Raw genomic sequence first — 19,563 nt, 5'->3', positions numbered from 1 at the left:
TCCCCACACCGCGAAGGAACAGGACTTCCCGACACAACCTTGACTCGGTGTACCAATCTTTCCCCTGGGGCACAAGTGTTTAGGATGCCTTCCCAAGGGAAGATATTTCCCATTTCTTCGGTTGAAGCAATTTTTTCTTTTCCACGACAGGAAGAGCGGCTAGTCTTCTCAACGCTAAGGCAGTAACTTTGAAATGAAAGGAAACATAAAAGACTCATGGGGCCATGTGATAGAAACCCGAAATTTTAGAAATAGCAAGAAACATCTATTCTTTAGCTCACTTTGCAGTCCCAAGGATCTGAAATGCCCCCTTCATATTTTTGCGTGGGTCTCAGAAGCAACTCAGAAGCGCACACCACAACTGGGGGGTTGGAAGGGGGATTTTCTTCTGCATTTCGTCTGCTCACGGTAGCAGGGCAGGAGGGCGTGGTAGGGGGTAAAGTCTAAAGGAATTTTATGGAAGTCTTTCTCTCCTCTTTTGGCCTTTTTCTTCCCGGTGTCTTAATAACAATGAGGAACGAGCGCACAGAGGAACGCGACTTCTAAGTTGTCATGTTTCCTGCTTACAACACCCCAGACTGAAGGCTGTCTCCAGGTTTCTCCATCACAGTCCCTTTTGGCATGGTTGAGTGCAGAGTCTGGGACAGCATAAAGTAAAATTGGTGTTTGTTTTTCTCAGTTTAGAGAGTAGAGCAAATCTTGAGTGTGTAAGAAGCAAACGAAGTCCCGAAGTCCGGATCCTACTTGTATTGTTTGACACTGGGAGCGAACGTCAAGGACCAATGCTTCAACTCCATAGGAGTGGCAAAGCCTTCCCTTTATGAGTAAGGCTTAGGGGCCATAGCAAAGCCTTCCCTAGTCCTAGTGCAAATGTTGACAGTGTGCAGCACATACAGGTGTTACTAAGGACTGATCACACTGTGTGCAAAAATTAGCAGTTGTAGTTTTCTTCTCCAGGATGTTTACAGCCAGAGACAGCTTACCTACAATCTAGTAAGACTAGCTAACTCTCCCCCCCCCGTCCCCCCCCCCCCCCCGTGCTGTACATAATAAAGTCATTGAGGTTCCTGGTTGTTGAGAAGTAGGTGCCCTTGATCGAAGCATGCACAGCCCAGGGGATCCCGGTTTTTCTGTACATGTGTCTGTGTGTCTTTTCTTCCTTGGTCAAGTTGAGTCCCACCCAGCCACTCAGAAATTGGCATCTCAACTCATCTGTGTTCCCTAAGGCTGGTTCTGTTTCTGGTTCTGTTCATTTGCACTTGGTTGCTTACCAGTTCTGATGGGTTGAAAGCCAGAAGCTGTGGTGTGGGATAGTGGGGTGACTGTGTGGGAATTCTACAGTTCAACAAAGACTGGGGATTCCCAGGAGCTCCACTGGACTTAGCACTGTTCATGCTGAGGCCTCAAGTTCCCAGCATTCAGTTATTCTCTTTTCTTGGACAGAACTAAGTATTAGTTCTCTGGGGACCTATCATGGCCAGAGTTGGGTTGCTTTTGGAATCTTAACTCTCATAGATATTAATGGCCTAGAAGATACCCCAGGGTGATTGCCCACACCAGAATGGGGAGACTGCATAGGGACCTCTCCCTGAGGAAGGCAGATCTGTATGAGTTCAAGACCAGTCTGGCCTAAAATAATGTCACGACTTGGCAGAATGCAAGATGGGTCAAGGGAATTGTCTCTGTTTTAAATTCTCTATGCCTCTTCCAGGAAATGAGACTAGAGGAAAAAGAAAGCTCATTCTCTTTGTCCTTGCTTCCAAATAGTTAAATTAGCAGAAGGACCACAAACTGACCTCTGACAAGAATATACAGAGGAAGCTGGGTAGAGAGCTCTATGGTTTAGTTGATTAAAGGTGTCTAGAGATTAAGTCCTTGGGATGGTTTGTTGATGCTTGGCCCATGGAGTGGCACTATTAGGAGGTGTGGCCTTGTTGGAGTGGGTGTGTCTGTGGGTGTGGGCTTAAAACTCTTCATCCTAGCTCTCTGGAAATCAATCTCCTAGCAACCTTCAGAGGAAGATGTAGAATTCTCAGCTCCTCCTGCACCATGTCTGCCTTGATGATAACGGACTGAACCTCTGAACCTGTTAGTCAGTCCCAATTAAATGTTGTCCTTATAAAAGTTGCCTTGGTCATGATGTCTGTTCACAGCAGTAAAACCCTCACTAAGACAGTCCTGGAGGAAACATAAAATTAATTCCTACTCTATTCTGATCTTTTAGGAATTATAGCACACTGTTGGTTTCTGCAAACTCAGGATATTGGGTGCCATTTCAGAAGCTTGACTTCTCCAACACTGTACTCCTGTATTAGTTTGTGTTATTATTGTTATGATGAAACATCATGACCAAAGCAAATTTGGGAGGAAAGGGTGTTACCCTCCCTTAAAGGTTTATTTATAAAAGGGTTTCAGGGTGGAAATCGTTTTTTCCAAGTTTCTTCAACTTCAGAATTTATTTTAGTTTTAAATTGTATTAAATTAAGCTTAAGTTTTATAATGAAATGACTTTTTCCTTCTGGTGCTGGCTTCACATAGGCCACACAGTTTTCTGTCATAAGCTATACACACAGCCCTCCATTGCCAAAATCATCTCTTGTAGGAAAACCTCTGAGAGATGGACGGCAGGTATTTCAAAGAACAAAAACCATATGACTGTTGAATTCTTCATAAAGTGCCTTCAAAGAAAGAAAAAAAATATGTAAGAAAGTCATAGACAACACAAAACAGACAGGGTTGGACTGGTGAAGGCCAGCCAGCACCAGGGTGGTAACTGTTCTGTCATGGAATGGCTCTTACGTTCCTGATTATGACGGCCAACCTCCACAGAGTCCCAAGTCTCTTTTCTATGATATTAATGGAAATTATTTTAATCTAACTAGATTTTTAAAACTAATCAAAAAATTTTTGATGCTGGGGGTTCAACGTAGGATTTTGCAGCTGTTAGACAAGCACTCACCACTGGGCTATACGCCCAGGCCTCCATTTTATATTTTAAGACAGGATCTCACTAAGTTCCCCAGGCTGGTCTTGAAATCACTTTGTAGTCCAGGCAGGTCTTGAGTTTGCCATCCTCTTGTCAAAGCCTCCAGAGTGGCTGGCTGAGTTTAATAGTCCTGTATCAACAATCCTGGCTAGTTAAAGTGTTGAACCTAAGGCTATCCTGGTGAAGGTAGGAAAAAAATTAAAGACATGCAATTCTGATTTTTCTTACTCCACATTCACAAGAATGATGTGGAGGAACAGGCTTTGAGAAATTATTTTGGACATAAAATTTAGACCTTTAAGATTATGGAGCCAGGTTACTGCTTTCAGTCTGAAGCTGAGATTACCTGGAGTTCCTGTACAGGAACAATTTTGACAACATCTCTGCTTTGATGACATTCTGCCACTCCCTACCCCCACTTTGGAATCTGAAAACAGTAACATTCCTTCAAAGATGTTGTTCTCTCATTCTCTCATCCTGAATATGCAGGGATATAGGCTGGGATCCACCACCTTGTTTGTTTGAGACAGTTACATGTAGCTCAGGTTTACATCCAAGTAAACTATGTAGCAGAGGATGGGCCTTGAATTCCCCAATCGTTCTACTCCCACCTCTCAGGTATGTGCACCCCCATCCCTTCCAACACCTTTTGCAATTGATTTCTACTGTCAGAATGAGCGGAGACTGAAGGGGGAGGAGATAAGGACAGGTCTTTACTCCTGATAACCTGTAGCCCCATAACTTGAAGAAGGGCTGTGCTGCACACCCCTTTATTATGCTGGGAATTGAACCCAGGACCTCACCCTAACCGATGCACCACACCACAGAGCTGCACTTTCAGTACCTTTCCTTCCTTCCTTCCTTCCTTCTTTCTTTCTTTCTTTCTTTCTTTCTTTCTTTCTTTCTTTATACTCTGGGAAACTGTGAACTGATGGCTGGAAGGGTATGGCCCCACAGGTGCTGATGCAGCCAGGCTCACAGCAGCCAGGAACTAGAATTAAACAAACGCATTCAAAGACTGTCTGTCCAGTGATGGATTTACTTGGCAAGTCAGCAAGAAAAAATATGGTTAAAGACAATTTACAGATGGGAAGCTTGGACACTTTATTGAGTTATGGGAAGAAAGAAAAGCAACGTGAAGCCCAAGATCACTTGACTCCCTGAATGCTTAACCTGCAATCTACCTCTGAGCCACACAATCAGTTTGATGCTATTTAACAACAAGTGTGGTTGGCTTCATTTCTGGTTATTCTCAGGCTAGACATGAAGAATTTGGATTCCTGATTTCGAAAAAAATCCAAACTTAATCCTTTTTCTACCTGCAAGAATGCTGTTGGTTCTGAATGCTACCTTAGAAGAGACAGTTCCTCCTCCCACTCTGCCTGTCCACCACAAGGTCTGCTCCTATGATCTTTTGAGATCCTTTCCCCCCACAGGCAAAGAATCAGAATGTGTTCTGTTACAGTTTTTTTTTTTTTCTTTCAGTTCCCTTTAATTCTGTTTACAAAACTGTCAGCAAGACAAAAGATATGAGAGAAACAACTCGGAGTTTATCTACCGTTGTGTAGCAAACTACTGAAAATCAAGCGATTAAAAACAAAACAGACTTGTTTCATTTGCTCACAACAATCTGAGTTTAAATTTGGGACATGACCACACCAAGCATTTTCTCTGTCACTGGGTTAGGCTTCACTCTTGTGGCTGAAGCCCAGTGCTTCCCTGTGGTGTTACTGTGCCTCCCCTCTTTATACCCTCTGTCTTGGGTTTTCCCCACAGTTGATGGTCACCTACCATTGAGATTTGCTTTGAGAATGCTACTCACTCAAGAGCCAAATCGCAGTTGGAGAATAAATTGTCAATGTTAATATATATATATATATATATGAAACTTCTTTTACTCAGTAATAAGAGGCTGAGAGAGGAAGTGCTGCGAACCTGCAAAGGCTCTCCCACTTGAGTTACTGAGAGAACCTGAGGCAGAGTCTTGGACCTGGAGCTAAATTCAGTGACAGGGAGGTGGTGGTGGGGGGAGGGGAAGGGACAGGGAGAGCTGTGGAGGGGAGGAGAAACTGAGAAAGAACTCATACTTCCACTCTGTTCTGGGCACGCTGGGCTGCCACACAAGCTGCTGGCCCCAATCATATTAAATCAACATTCATAATATTTCTCTACACGTTTCTTGGCATTTCACTAAGATTCACGTGCAAGGTCTACAGACCCTTTGTGAATTTGAGGCATTAAGTTTTAATTCTTTATAGAAAATCACGACTAGAATAATTAAGAAAATGATGAGTGAGAAAATCCCAGTGAAAGATCTAATTTTGAAAAAAAATTAACAACCACCTCCCTCCCCCAATAAAAACCAAAGACTGGACTGCACACACAGACCTGCGGTTTCCTTCTTTCTGGCAAGGATGGGTTGAGCCCAAGCTTTAAAATTAATTAGTTTTATCTTTGTAAAGGTTTTGGTTGATAATGGTTTGGGTTACTGATACAGTAGGGTACACTGTGGTAACAAAAGAGCTCTGTCAAAACCTCACCCCTTAAAGGGGATAATACTTACAGGCCCTGCTGGGATTTGAACCCAGGATCTCCTGTTTACTAGACAGGCGCTTTAACCAGCTAAGCCACAGAGCCCTTACAAAGAAAGGTGGTTTCCTCTTAGGAGAGAGCATAGGTAGGCAGTATTTTAGACAATTCTGAAAATTACACGATTACTGTTCCTCGTGTACAGATGACAGGGCAACGGTGACAGCTCAGGTTCCTTGGAGATGCTACGTGACATTTTCCTCTCCAGTTGCTGCGGCCCCTTTGAACAGTATCGGTTGAGTGATGCTCCATTCTTTTTTAGAGTCACATCTGTGTACCACATTCTGTTGTTACTTTTCCTTACCAATGCATGTACAGTCAAAACAACAGACATGGGCTTTGATTGTCAAGCTCATTACCAAATTAAAAATGTCTTAATTGCTGAGCCCTGAGCTGAACTGTCAGTATTTCAAAAACAACAGAGCAAAGGATGGAAGAAAAGAAGAGATGGTGAAAGAGGAAAAGAAGGAATTACCGAGTTATAAAATCATTACAAAATCAAACTACAGTTTTCCTAGCTGAAGACTTGAGCAACAACACACTACATTATACCAATGGTACAGGAAACTGTTGTACTAAACATCCCAAATTCCCACATTACAGAGGAATAATCTCACATTAGTAAAAGTCCAATTCACTCAGGATTGAGCCTAGAACTTTCTTCAGGTCTTCCCCACACTGCTATCCCAGCTGAGCCACTGCAGTTACATAGAGAAGAGTTTTTCTTTTATTTCTTGTCAGTTTTCTTTTCCCTTCCCAACCCCCCCTTTTTTTTTTTTTAGGACACTTAAAATTTGAAAAGTGTTATTAATTGTCCAATGCACCCAGCTTCCCCACACAGAAGGATCTGGAGTCTCTCTGTTCTACAGTACCTATTAGATCAAAACTTGCCTCATAAATACCTAGGGAGGGCTTTCTATTGCTGAGTTTTCAGAACTTGAAATGTACTGGTTACATAGATCCTTTCAAACAACTTGTTTCTTTCTGAGCCTGCTGGACTGCATTCTACCTCGAAGCCAAACCAGAAAAATGTTAACAAGGCTAAGACACTATTGTAGGTGCATTCTTAGCCCCTAAGTCAGCTCCCAAGATGACACCTGAAGGGCACTCTCATTGGCCCACCTGAAGGCATCCCAAGATACAGCAACTCCATACCTCCATATAGATTTGCTCCTTGGAACCATTTTTATGTCTTATACATTAAAATTTAGAAATAGGTTTAACACAGAGGAAGAAAAAGGGTTTTATATGTGACTATCAGCAGGGAAAAAAGCCCTCAAAACTATAACACTTATCAAAATACATTGTATACATGTAAGAAGTTCAACAAAATCATTTAATGTATTTTTTAAAAATATGACACAATAGAAACAAGGGGGTGAATTCTAGCGAAAGTTTTGCGCAGCACTTTGACACAATTGCCTTTAGATGCAATGGAATGGCACTTGAATCCTGAGTTCTATTTAGTACATAATTTTAATTGTGTGTGTGTGTATGTGTGTGTGTGTGGTGTGTGCGTGAATGAAGCCAATGTTGCAAACTAGTATTCTTACTGTGAGAGAAGGGCTACACAAAGTTTCAACAAAGGCAAAGGTCATCTCTGTCCTAGCTTTGCCTACTAAAACAGTGCATGACAATCACACTCACGAAATGGGCAGAGCCAGCCTTGTATATTGATTACTTAGTATGGAGACCATTAAAAGGAGAATTTGTTGTTGTAAGGGGAACGAGGTCAGGGAAAACACAATATAAGCCCAGAGCATCTTTCCATGGCAGAGTGTAAGGAAGTGAATAGAAACTAATGGGAAGCTCAAAGGTCATTGGGCATACTGTAGGCTTTAGAAACACCAAGAATGAAACCAGTTATTGAACGGTAAAGGACACTGATGTATGTAGAATACAAGAACAGCCGAGTCTGCATTTGTATGAAAGAGAAAAGCAAGGAAAAAAGAAGGGAAGGGCCAGTTTTTCTTAGGATAGCACACAGCGTGGAAAGAATGGTTTCGGACAAAGTTAATTTTTGTAGTGAGTGACATTGGGCCAAGGGAGGGCCTCATGACTGCTCTCAGGTAAGCACTCTACCACTGAGCTATATCCTCAGCCACAGGCAAGATGTATCAATCGATTGTAAAGCTATAGATAAAACTCTGAGTTTAAAAGGACATATGTGGTTTCAAAGAATTTGCCCATAGGTTTCTGGTGAAAGCTGAAGCTGCCATGAATGAATGGAGGAGTCTGTGCCACTCAGAACCTATGCGTTATAGACTTCCAGGCCCCTACACAGCACACACTTCAGAGTGTAGACAGTCAGAGACCGTGGGATTTAACACAATGGACTAATTCAAGGCAGCTCGTAGTTTATTTACGTTGTGACAGGGTCTCATTCTGTGGTCCAGATAGGCCTGGAACTCAGTATATGGTCCAGACTTCTTCAAACTCAGCACTCCTGTTGCTCCAGCCTCTGGAGGTACCGTCACCACCATCCTTTGGATTTATCAAGCACGTCAGAACAGTAATTTTTCTTCAATCTGGGGCTTGTTTTATTGTCTTAAGCTTTTTTTTTTACAGGCTACGTTTTAATTTTAATGAAGGTCGATATATTAATTAATGACCACTTTCCTGGATCGTGTCTTTGATGCTCACTTCTAAAGAGTCACTGTTCACTGCTGCAGATTTTCTGAACCGAGAAACAGAACCTTTGTTTTTGTCTGCGGCTGCGACCGCTGAGCTGAGGTGGCGTTTAGTGACTTAGAGGCGGCCGCAGCTTTCCGAGATTCTGGCTGTACGGATCCAGGGTGAAGGTGTGCAGCCAGGGCGTAGAAAGAACCTTCTAGGACCCCTCCCTGGTGAAGCTGGAGTCCGCGAGTCCCTGCTTTACAGTCAGATGGGTTTAGATAGCCCTTGCTAATGTGAACAAAGACCAGGGTAGGTGTTGACGTTTTCATCTTACAACATTTTCATTGGCATTAGATTTAATCAGATGCAAAAATTTTGGGCCTTTGAGTTAAAGAAATTGCTCCAGAATAGGGGGTGGGAAATCCCACGGTTCCCTCAATCTGCCTGTGCCTGGTACATGACTTGGTCACCAGAAGAATCCGTAGTGTGGAAGCTTCTGAAACAATGTTTTCTTCCTGCATCGCTGAGCTTTGTTGGGAGGTCCCCAAAGGAGCTACTCCGATGCAGCTGGAATTTGTTCTCAATAGTGCCTTCCCAAAAACAGAACCGTTAGGAAGAGCACACTGGGTTTTTTAAAAGATAGGAATTGTGTGTAGCTCTCACAGCACGGAGGGGGATGTAGCTCAGTGGTAGAGCGCATGCTTCGCATGTATGAGGCCCCGGGTTCGATCCCCGGCATCTCCAAGCTTTTTCACTTCTTTTTTTTTTTCCTCAAAAATATTTTTTTCTTTTAAATTCCTTTCTTATAATTTTCTTAAGCATTTTATATCCTTATGTTTATTTCGTTTCTGTTTGGCTATCCAAACACTGCAGCCTTCCTAGAGTCAGCTCTAACGTGGCTGTTGGACAAATCACCCTGTGAGAGCATCCAGAAGAAAGAATGGATGCACAGGCCCACCAAGGGATACACTTAGTAAAAGTAAAATGACTCTAACTTATCTTTTGGAAAATAGTGGAGCTAGGGAAGGTACTAATAACATCTATTGCTAATATTCATTGAAAATTGTACATAGGAATTCGGGGGTCTCCTGAATAGAGAATCTCTCACACACTGGAGGTACCTAACAGAGAGGTCTTAGGAAAAAGATGGGGCTGTAGGTTCCAGCCCCAGTAATACCACGGTAACAACAAAACACAGCTGTAGAATACCTTGATGAGAACCCTTAAAAGACCTTCACAGAAACCGAACCACCAACAAAAGAACATACAAGGACATAGGCCCCTCTTCCCCCCAATATATGCAGCAGACACAGAGCCTGGTCTTTATTCAGGTCCTTCAACAAATGGAGCAGGTGCTTACCCTGACTCTATTGCCTGCTTGTGGACCCTGTCCCCCTAACTGGGCTGTCTTGGCTGGCCTCGTTTGGGAGAGTTTGTGCCTAGTCCTGCAGTGACTTGAGGTGTCAGGGCGAACTGGTACCCAGGGGGGACCTCACATTACCCCCAGATGAAGGGGAGGAAGGGCTGGGGGGAGGGGACGTATGGGGGGAGAGGAAGAGCTGTGATAGAAATGTAAACTGAATAAATACTATTAATAAAGGAAAACAAAGACTGGCAGTCCTGAAAACCCAGTTAAGTCTGGATTCTGGACAGCGAGTCACTCATTTTCGTGCTCCTGTGGTCTGCATTGTTACTGCAGGAATCAGACTGAAACTCCAGGGAGCTGCAGTTCTGAAGCTTAGGTGCATAGAACCTCAGGGTTCCTTTTCTACTGAACATTTTTCACATCAGTAAGCCAGGAGTATATCTTCTGCTTTAACTTATTTGTATTTTTTTTTTTCTTTAAATTGTGGAAATACGCTTTGAGACGACTAAGAATCACTGATTTCGTGATTCTAGGGAGTGTGAGCATGGCTTTCAAAGTTCACCCCAAGTGTCTGCGTCTCTCTGTATTTACTTCATTCACAGCGGCTGTTTTTTAAAGCTACAAGAACATGACTGTAGAGTGATATTTTCTAAGCACTCATTCTGAGCATTCGTGTAAAGTTTTATTCAATTAGTCAAACTAACATGCTTTTATTTCTCTTACTAGTTCAAGATTTGTTGATTTTGAAGGAAAGGTATATATTTAGTCTAAATTAATTCACTTTTATTTCAGGATAACAAAGAACAAGTTACAAAATATTTCTTGGAAAGGAAAGTCATCGGTTTTGCTGGGTTAAGAGGCACGGCTTACCTGCATGACTGACCATTTATTCACCTCTGCGTATGGGTGTCAGGCCGTGGAAGGTGCCTGCCATATGGGGCACATGAGTACCTGAGCAAAACTAAGATTATAAGACTAATAATAAAAAACCAGGGAAGACAGTTGAGAAACAACCATGAGCCTTGCCCCACAGACATCAGTTATATAAAACCCAAGCTCCCGTTCACCCTTCCCAACATCCTAAAACACTGATCTCTAGACTGTGTTTTCACCTTGAAACCATCCTTGCCCTTTCTTTCCAATGATTCTCTTGCCATGTGGCTTGTTTTTCTCGAATTCACAGGATGTACAGGTTCTGTATTTTTATATGACTGGTTCCTTATCATTCTGATTTAACTTCAGCAGAGAATGGAGGAGGAAGCACACAGTGCAACCTCAGCATCTAGGAGGCTGATGCAGGAGGATCACTGTGACTTTAAGCTTGGTCTATAAAGCTACAGAGTGAGAACCTTTCTTAAATAACAAACAAATAAGCAACATCAAAACCAACCAAGCAACCAAAATATAGGTTCTGGGGAGATGGTTCAGTGGGCAAAGTGCTTAAGCAGAAGGACCTGAGTTTGAATTCCATAATATACATAGTAAAGCCAGACTCTACCACTTATTAGCTAGTTTAACCTAAATGGCAAGCTCCAGGTTCAGTGAGAGACTATCTCAAAAACTAAGGTGGATAAATCAGGACTGCAGAGGCACTCAGCTTTCTGCACTAAATGACTACCAGGTTCTTCCCCTCTCAGGTTCAGATAGCTACATAAGCCAGCCCCAAAATCCTCCTTGTAACATGCAAGAAAGATAATAAAATAAAATGAGGGCCAGTGAGATGACTCAGCCTGTAAAGGTGCCACCAACCCCAATGACCTGAGTTTGATCCTCAGGACCCACCTGGTAGAAAGCAAGAGCCAACTTTTGCAAATTGTTCCCCGACACAGACTAAATAAATAAATAAATAAATAAGATATTAAAAAAATAAGGCAGAGTTCTAGAGAATGACCTCTGTCCTCTACATACTTATGATTAGGTAGGTGCACCTGTGTACACATGGGCATATATGTATACACACCACATACACGTGCATACATACAAGCACCACACACACACACACACACACACACACACACATGCAATTCACCTCACTCTTCTTCACCTAAACAGCTCTTCTCTCTCCTTTGCTCTTTCAGTTCAATAGAGACTTTCAAGGAACTAAAACTATCTTTGGAATCTGATGACACAAACTTACTGATCAGGCCCAATTCTTGGTCACAGCTTTCAGAAAAAGCTGCTCAGAAGAAGGTAGGACTATCCTCCAAAAACATCCACCCAAAGTTCTACCTTTTGGTGGAATTTATTATTTATATCATTATTCTCACTGCATTTAATATCCTGCTTTTTGCAGTCCAGATAGGGACTCTGGGGGACCTTGCGAACTGTCAGGTGAGTGTGGTCAGGCAGACTGTGCACCACTCGGCACTACTTAGAAATTTGGGTTACCTTATACTCCCCGAATCTGTGTAGAGTGTGCAATCTCTTCAGAAGACCTTTTGAGGTCTTGCTTTTAAGATTTTTAAGGTTAAGAGGGAATGTTGCAACTGTAGTTAACAATACTGTATTTTACATTGAAAGCAGAAATCAAGTTAAATATTCTCTACACACACAGGTGCACACACAAGTGCACAAACAAGGGCACGCACAGTTGCACGCACAGGTGAGAACAGAAGGAAGCTTTTGGAGTTGATGAGTGTGTTAACTTCCTTGACCATGATGTTGGTTCCAGTGGAGCACACGTATGTCCAAACTCACCAACTTGTATACACTGTAGTTTCAGCTAAAAAGTGGATTTGCTTTGTCTTTAGAATTACTGAGCCTGGAGAGATGGCTTGGTGGTCAAGAGCACTGGCTGTTCTGGAGGACAGAGGGTTTGATTCCTAACACTATATGGCATCTCACAACCCTCTGTAACTCCAATTCCAGGAAACAGATATCCTCTTCCATCCTCTGCTGGACCCATGTGTCGTACATTCACTTGTCTGTCTGTCTGCCTGTCTGTCTGTTTTGTTCTACATGTGTGTGCGTGCGTGCTTTATTATGGCTGTTTTTCAAAGAACACAATTTCATTACTGTTATCTCCTTCCCATCCAATGCTCAGTGCCCCTTTCCCATGCTTTCTGGGCTAGGTGAGAACTTGGAGCAATTCTGTTCCCTTAGCCTCCCAAGCACTGGATTACAGGCATTGTGTTGTGCCTGTCCAGAGCAGAACTTTAAAACACAAGAATAGAGACATGTTTCTTTAGGGAAGGGAGAAGGAAGGAGGGGACAGGGGAAAAAGATGAAGGGAGAGGAAGAGGGGAGAAGGGAGAAGGGAGAAGGGAGAAGGGAGAAGGGAGAAGGGAGAAGGGAGAAGGGAGAAGGGAGAAGGGAGAGGGGAGAGGGGAGAGGGGAGAGGGGAGAGGGGAGAAGGGAGAGGGGAGAAGGGAGAACCAGTTTTGTATGTGGTTTCACACAGATCACATTCCTTGAAAATCCAACAGCACTGCTAGAATATCGCATGCAGCTCTTTTCTCGGGGTTTTCTTTCTTATCTTGAAATATTTGAAGTTCTTTGGGAAGACATCCCATAAGGTCTTCTGTAATGGCTCTTTCTGTAACACAGGATTTGCCTTAAACTTGTGGTAATCATCCTGTTTTTGCCACCAATGCTAAGATTACATATGAGAGACACTACAGGCAGCCTACGATATGTGGTAACTGCCCCAGGTCATGATCTTCCTAGTGAATACGTACAAAAAGAAATGGAAAAGAGTGGTTAATTTAGACCAGTCACTTTTTGTCAAAAGATGTCTACTCTAACACTGCAATTAAGCTCTCTTGATAAGGAAAAATAGAAGAAGAGTAACGTTCTCTGGCCTCGGCTTTGTCTTCTTTTCTCCCCTACCATCCTCTTCTGAATTTTTAGTTCTGCCTCAGTTTCCCTTGGTGTTCCTATTCTCCTGGTTTGCTGAAAGGTCTCTGTGTATATGAGGAATTTCCTGAACTCTTCAGGCAGGAATAAGATCCGACTTCCTGAGTGGAAACTTTGCAAAAGTGGAAGACCCACGATGTGTACAGTAAGTAAAACCCAGAGAAAAGGAGTTGAGTCGGCGAGGAAGCACACTCCTGACTGCATCCCTGTCTCCTCTCAAGAGTCACTAAAGAGTCAGTCTGAGTTCTGTGGGTTTCATTGGCTTCCTTTGGATAAAGCCTGGAGCGTCGAGGATCGGAGGAGGGGGAGTCTAACAACGTGATTCTTAAAACGTTCTCCGTGGCTGAGACAGGGGAGCTGGGTTTTATTGTAGAACCCTGTCCTCCAAGGCTCCTATTTTTCATTGTCTTTCGTAGCTGGGGAACAAAATGTGGAGATGGAATGGCAACGGCAGGTGAGTGCTTTCTTCCTCTCCGTAATTATAAGACTTGGCAAAGGGTTCCTCATCTTTTCTGGAAGGATCTCTCCTTAGTCCTGAAATAAGAAAAGAGGATCTCGGACATTTTTTAAACTGAGGTCTCCTACCCTACACTGTTCATACCCCTTGTTGGGGTGTCTGTGAAAGTGCAGGTTAATTAGAATACCCCTGTAAAAGATCGCTCTTTGTTTTCTTAATTTTTGACAGATATTTAGATGAAAATAACAAGTCTAGAAAGGATCTTAAATTTTCTAAGGATAAGCAGAAAGCTCTAATTTCTGACTGGTGGGGATGTAGCTCAGTGGTAGAGCGCATGCTTAGCATGCATGAGGTCCTGGGTTCGATCCCCAGCATCTCCAGGTTTTTGGTGGGGATCCGTGGAGAAGGCGTGTAAACCTTTTTAGAATTCCAATTCTCTTTTTTAGTCTGCTTCGGGCTATGCACAGAGTGACGTGGTGATTCCTACTAATTTGTTATTGCTGTTCGCAAACGCACTGGTTTAGTTAACCGGCTATATTAGGAGCTGTAGTTGCACCAAACTTGGGGACGCTTTTGTGGCTCCAATGTGGGTTCAGAGAAGATGCTTATCTTCACCTCTGAATGCAGAGGGGTGATGTTCTTTCGCTTCTCCCCACTCCTCACACTGAAAAACCCAGCACTTTATAAAAGCTAGCGATTGATTTTGTAGCACTACTGTAAGGGGCTTTGTCTAGTGGGCCGTTTGTCTAGGAGGTATTCCTCATTTGAACTTTTGCTTCTACTTCCAACTTGCGACACTGATATTAACAAGTAAAAGGAGTTTAGAAAAGTTTTCCAGTGGTTTTATTCCGTCCGCTGCCCCACCTCACTCCGTCCCCAACCAAGCCCAGAGCAACCATCTTTGTCGCATTCTGCCGGGTTACAGATGAATCAAGAGCTTTTAAACTCCAGGGTGTAGGGGTGGTGTAGGGTTACTAGGCTGGGGTATGGATTAGTTGAGTTCTTGAAGAGAACAATAGATTGCTGCTCTTCCTTCTGTCTGACCATAGCACTTTGACCAGTTATAGTAGAGTCTTGTGCTGAACCAACTTGGGCCTAAATGAAAGAAGACATAAAGGTGTGAGTCTTAGGCTGGGCTTGGTAATCCTTCTGCTTAAATCACGCCGTGCTGCCAGCTACTGACCAATATTATAAGTCTGAGAAGTGCAACCCTAAGGTACTAAGGTACTGAGATCCAAGAACACTTTAAATAGTTAACTCAAAAATAGCCACGGCGTTTATCAGCTTTCAAGGGCACAGGCTAAGAGTCCAGAGACCTTTTCTTCACCAGGGCCTGTCATTTCTGGTGAGCTCCACCATCCTTCCGTAGTCTAACCAGAACCTGCTAGATACAAGACTTCTACTCTTCAGTTTTAGGGCTTGGGTGTTGTTGTTGTTTTGTTCACTATTGGTGTTGTTTGTTTTATTGGTGGAGATGGGGGCGATCACATCCAGTGCACACTAGGCAATCACCCCATCTCTGACCTCTTAGCTATATTCCCAAGTTTCTTTTTACTTTTTATTTTGAATCAAGTTCTCACTAATTTGCTCAGGCTAGCCTCCAACTTTGGGTTAACTCCAAGTACCTGGAATGACAGCTCTCGCCACCATTCCTGGTTTGGTAACTAGCCCAGGTTGTGGTTACTCCTTTCCCACCTTTTATTCCACACTTCGCCTTCCTTTGATGTCACTTCCCGGCCACCAGCAGAATGCGACTGTGACTGCCAATCATGGTTGTCAACTTGACTGCATATATCTCAACTAAAACACAAACTGTTGGGTACTGTTGGGAGAGATTTTCTTAATCAGATTATCTGAACCATGAAGACCCATGACAAATCTGGGTGGCACCTTCTGGTGGCACTCCAGATAAAAGGACTCTGAAGATAGAAACTCTGCTTTGTCCTTGCTTGCCTTCACACTCTCTGGCAAGTCTATCTGACCTGTTGCTGAGCTATTCCTTTGCTGGTATTAGAACCAACTTCTTTGGGATTCCAATGTAGACTAAAGACCAGCTGTTCTTCAGGTATCCTCCAGGACTCCAGCACCAGATTGGAATAGCCAAGGCATCCCTCATGAACTGAACAACTACCAGATTTTGGACCTTTTCGACTTGAGAGAGCCATTATTCACACACACACACACACACACACACACACACACACACACACACACACTTTATCACTTCTAGTCTTTTAAAGAACCCTTAATATAATGGCCAATGTGATCAACAGTTTTCTTTGTCTTATCAATTTTTAAAAACATACAAGAAAGACCCTCTGAAATTTAGCTACAGAGCCACTCTGCCTACCGGTGATGCTTGGTGTCTGAACCCAGGATTCCAAACAGAACCATCTAGGCTGAGAATCCTAGAGCCAGTTTTCCAACATTCCTCTCCCTGCTTTCAGCTACCCCACAGATGAACCTGTGCTGCAGGAACAAATAGAGCTGGACCACAAACTCTACTTAAGAGACCCCCAGAGCCAGCCAGTGTCTCCATCCCCCATTCCCCATGGCTTGCCTACTGACCACCACAACCACTGAGCAGACTCGGGACTTCTAGTTCCCATCAGAGCTGCTCTACTTAAGAGACCCCCAGAGCCAGCCAGTGTCTCCATCCCCCATTCCCCACGGCTTGCCTACTGACCACCACAACCACTGAGCAGATCCGGGACTTCTAGTTCCCATCAGAACTGCAGGCAGGGAATTCTAGAGGTAGTTCATCCTTCTCCACCCACAGTCAATGATTTCACCCACTGCTGGGCCTGGACCTCTTGGATCTAGACCTTTCTTAAGAGAGCCTTAGAGTGAGTCCTCTTCCCATACCTGCTCATCTCTCACTCACCCCACTCACTAGTCTTGGCTGCCAACTTGACTACATTTGGAATTAATGAAAACTCAAGCAGCTGGGCACTCTGTTCGTCCTGTTCCTCCAGAGAACCCTGAGGAATAGCACTGTATTAGGCCTAGGCATGGTGACATGTGCCATTAATCCCAGCACCCGGACAGAGGCAGGCAAATCTCTGTGAGTTTAAGGCCAGTGTGGTTTGCAGTCAGAGCTATACACTGAGACGATATCTTAAAAACAAACAAACAAAATTAAAAATTCATTCACTGCCATTGTTCCAACATATAGGCATTTCTCTGGACACCTACTCTTATATCTAGAGGTTGCATTTTATTTCTATAATCTCTCTTAATAAATTCTCCTTCTTCATGAATGAGTCAAAATCCTAGTTTCACCTTAGTGGGAGTACTAAAGGGGGTCTCCTATGTGGGCATTATCAGAAAGTTTTGCCTGCAAGTTTCTTTCTTTCTCAGCCTGGCTGAGATACCATTGGCCACTAAAATAGTTACAGACACACAAGCAATCTCTAGAAATATTTTAAGATCAAAGAGAGAGAGAAGTGATCAAAAAATATAAGCTCTCCTCCTCCTCCTGTAATAAAAAGTTATATTGACAAGAAGTATCAGAGGCACCAGGAGTGGGGATGAAGTCTGAGATGAAACCCTTTGCTGGCCTGGGACACTCTGAGTTCTTTCAGCAACTTCCACTCAGGTGAAGCCTGGATGGCCATGGACTCTAGCCTTCTGAGACTGTAAGTTCTAAATAAACTTTCTTCTGTAAGATGTCTTGGTAATGGATGTCTTAGCACAGCAACAAAAAGTAGCTAAGAGAGGCTCCCAGGAAGTCTGCTTTGGAAATGCACAAGATGGCACTTGGTCTTCAGTTGCTTCAGATCTCCTTCAGCCCTGTACACTTGTTCTTTGGAAGTAGAATTAGGTACAGAAGACCAATTATTAGGTGTCGATTTATTGTTTATTTGGGGATTTACTTAAAGCACTGCTTGCACTGTGTATTTGCCAAGCATGACTTTCACTTGCTATGTGGGACAGAATGACCTGGAGAAATATCCAAAACAATGGGCTGACCACCACGTACATGACTAAAACCTTGCTTGTTTGCCCACCTCATCTTGTGGTTTTAGAGTCTAAAATGAGAAAGCCAACTGGATCTGGATGGAGGCTTTTTAGGACTGTCTTGGCTTTGGTCTCCCAGGGACATCTCCCCTCTTCCACTCTCTTTGGTGTCAGAGTGCTTATTCCTGAAAGACTCCAACCACATTTCCTCAGCAAGAAACAAAGCGCTCCAGTGTCTGTCCAGCTCTCAGATGCTGTTTGAGCAGCTAAATTATTCACACACAAAAGAATAAAATTAGATCTCACGCAACCAGTAAAAATGAACTAAAAAACAATCATAGACCTACATTCAAGAATTAGAGATGATTGATAGCCCAGAGATGCTCGGAAGTTACACATAAAGTTGTATATTAATAATACACATTTTGTACAAATACTCGAGCGCCCGCTGATTTTTGGCACCGGCGGGGTCTTGGAACCAACCCCTCTGTAAAACACTAAGCATTGCATTCAGCTTCTCCAGGATTTAGCTTCTCCAAGAGAGAGTCCATGGGGAGCAACCACAAAAATGAGGAAAGCAGAGCAGGTAAGGAGCAGTTCCGGGACTCCTGACGCCTTCCCAAGGCAGTAGGTAACCTCATCCTAACCCAGGTCTTGCTACTCATCCCAGCACCTTCCTAAGAGTCACAGGACAGCGATGGACACTGGGGTTTGCATCTTAGAAGAATGGAGAAAGGCCTCCCGCTCTGCAGCCTTTTGCAATTGAGTCAACTCTGTTTGAAAACAAAGCGATGGGTTTTGTTTTTCAAAACTCAAAAGTACAATTTTCTATCCTGCCAGTAATGCCATTGATTTTAGTAAAGATTGTGACTAGTATGTTTTGATACTAGCGCTTAATGAACATCCACGCACTGGCGATTTGAATTACCACTACTGGAAACAGGTCCAGCGTCTCTTGGCGCAAATAGTCCTCATGGAATCCCTTCCGGTCCCTGGCTTCTTCGCTTTCGGAGACTCGCTCGGTACATTTTCCAAATAGTCGAGTGTGTTCAAGTGTTATTGGCCTGAAAGGAGTCCTTTTGTTTTGGCCACAGTGTCTATCTATCTATCTGAACAGTTACATGCACAATAATTCTAAATGACAAAACAGCTCACCCAGTCAACTCCAATTTGATCCAAAACTAGAAAGGGTCTTTCAGGTGGCTCCGTGGCTTAGTTGGCTAAAGCGCCTGTCTCGTAAACAGGAGATCCTGGGTTCGAGTCCCAGTGGGGCCTGGCCGCTGTGTCTTTTCCTTTTCTTTTTTTTTTAAACCAGCCCACTCTAACAAATTCTTAGCCTGAATTCACTTTTAGTTCTATTATTTGGAAGTTCAGTCTCTTCAATCACTATTTCCGCTTCCTCCAAGACAACTACTTCAAGCTTTCTAATAATCTAGCACAGGGCTAAGAGAATTTCTAACAGAAATTTGAAAGTGTTTCAATTTAATCCATATAAAATATTCTACTGAGTTCTCAAACTCTAAGCAGTCTTACTTAAACCACAATGGATGAAAAAATACTCGGAGCTTACTGGACACTTTTCAAGTTGCATTTTGTGTCCTTACTCCTACATGTTATATCTACAGGAATGCTCACTTAAAGTAAGCATTACTTCTGAAGCATTCTGTGCACACCCGCAGAGAATGGAAAAGAAGCAGTCTGCTCACATCTCACAGCTATAAAATAGTGAGGCTA

The 19,563-nt window shown here is 43.2% G+C and overlaps 4 non-coding genes across 4 annotated transcripts; 3 read left to right on the top strand and 1 right to left on the bottom strand.

Annotated features, from left to right (window-relative positions):
- Window positions 1-5,549: 5,549 nt before the first annotated feature.
- On the bottom strand, window positions 5,550-5,623 carry Trnat-agu (transfer RNA threonine (anticodon AGU)). Its single transcript has one exon. It is a non-coding gene; the product is annotated as a tRNA-Thr (tRNA).
- Window positions 5,624-8,863: 3,240 nt separating this feature from the next.
- Window positions 8,864-8,935, top strand: Trnaa-cgc (transfer RNA alanine (anticodon CGC)). The gene has a single exon. It is a non-coding gene; the product is annotated as a tRNA-Ala (tRNA).
- A 5,242-nt stretch (window positions 8,936-14,177) lies between these two features.
- On the top strand, window positions 14,178-14,249 carry Trnaa-agc (transfer RNA alanine (anticodon AGC)). Its single transcript has one exon. It is a non-coding gene; the product is annotated as a tRNA-Ala (tRNA).
- A 4,781-nt stretch (window positions 14,250-19,030) lies between these two features.
- Trnat-cgu (transfer RNA threonine (anticodon CGU)) lies at window positions 19,031-19,104 on the top strand. Its single transcript has one exon. It is a non-coding gene; the product is annotated as a tRNA-Thr (tRNA).
- Window positions 19,105-19,563: the final 459 nt, after the last annotated feature.

Source organism: Arvicanthis niloticus, chromosome 8, assembly GCF_011762505.2.
Source record: "Arvicanthis niloticus isolate mArvNil1 chromosome 8, mArvNil1.pat.X, whole genome shotgun sequence".
NCBI classification, from domain to species: domain Eukaryota; kingdom Metazoa; phylum Chordata; class Mammalia; order Rodentia; family Muridae; genus Arvicanthis; species Arvicanthis niloticus.
This window is presented reverse-complemented; position numbering and strand designations above follow the sequence as displayed.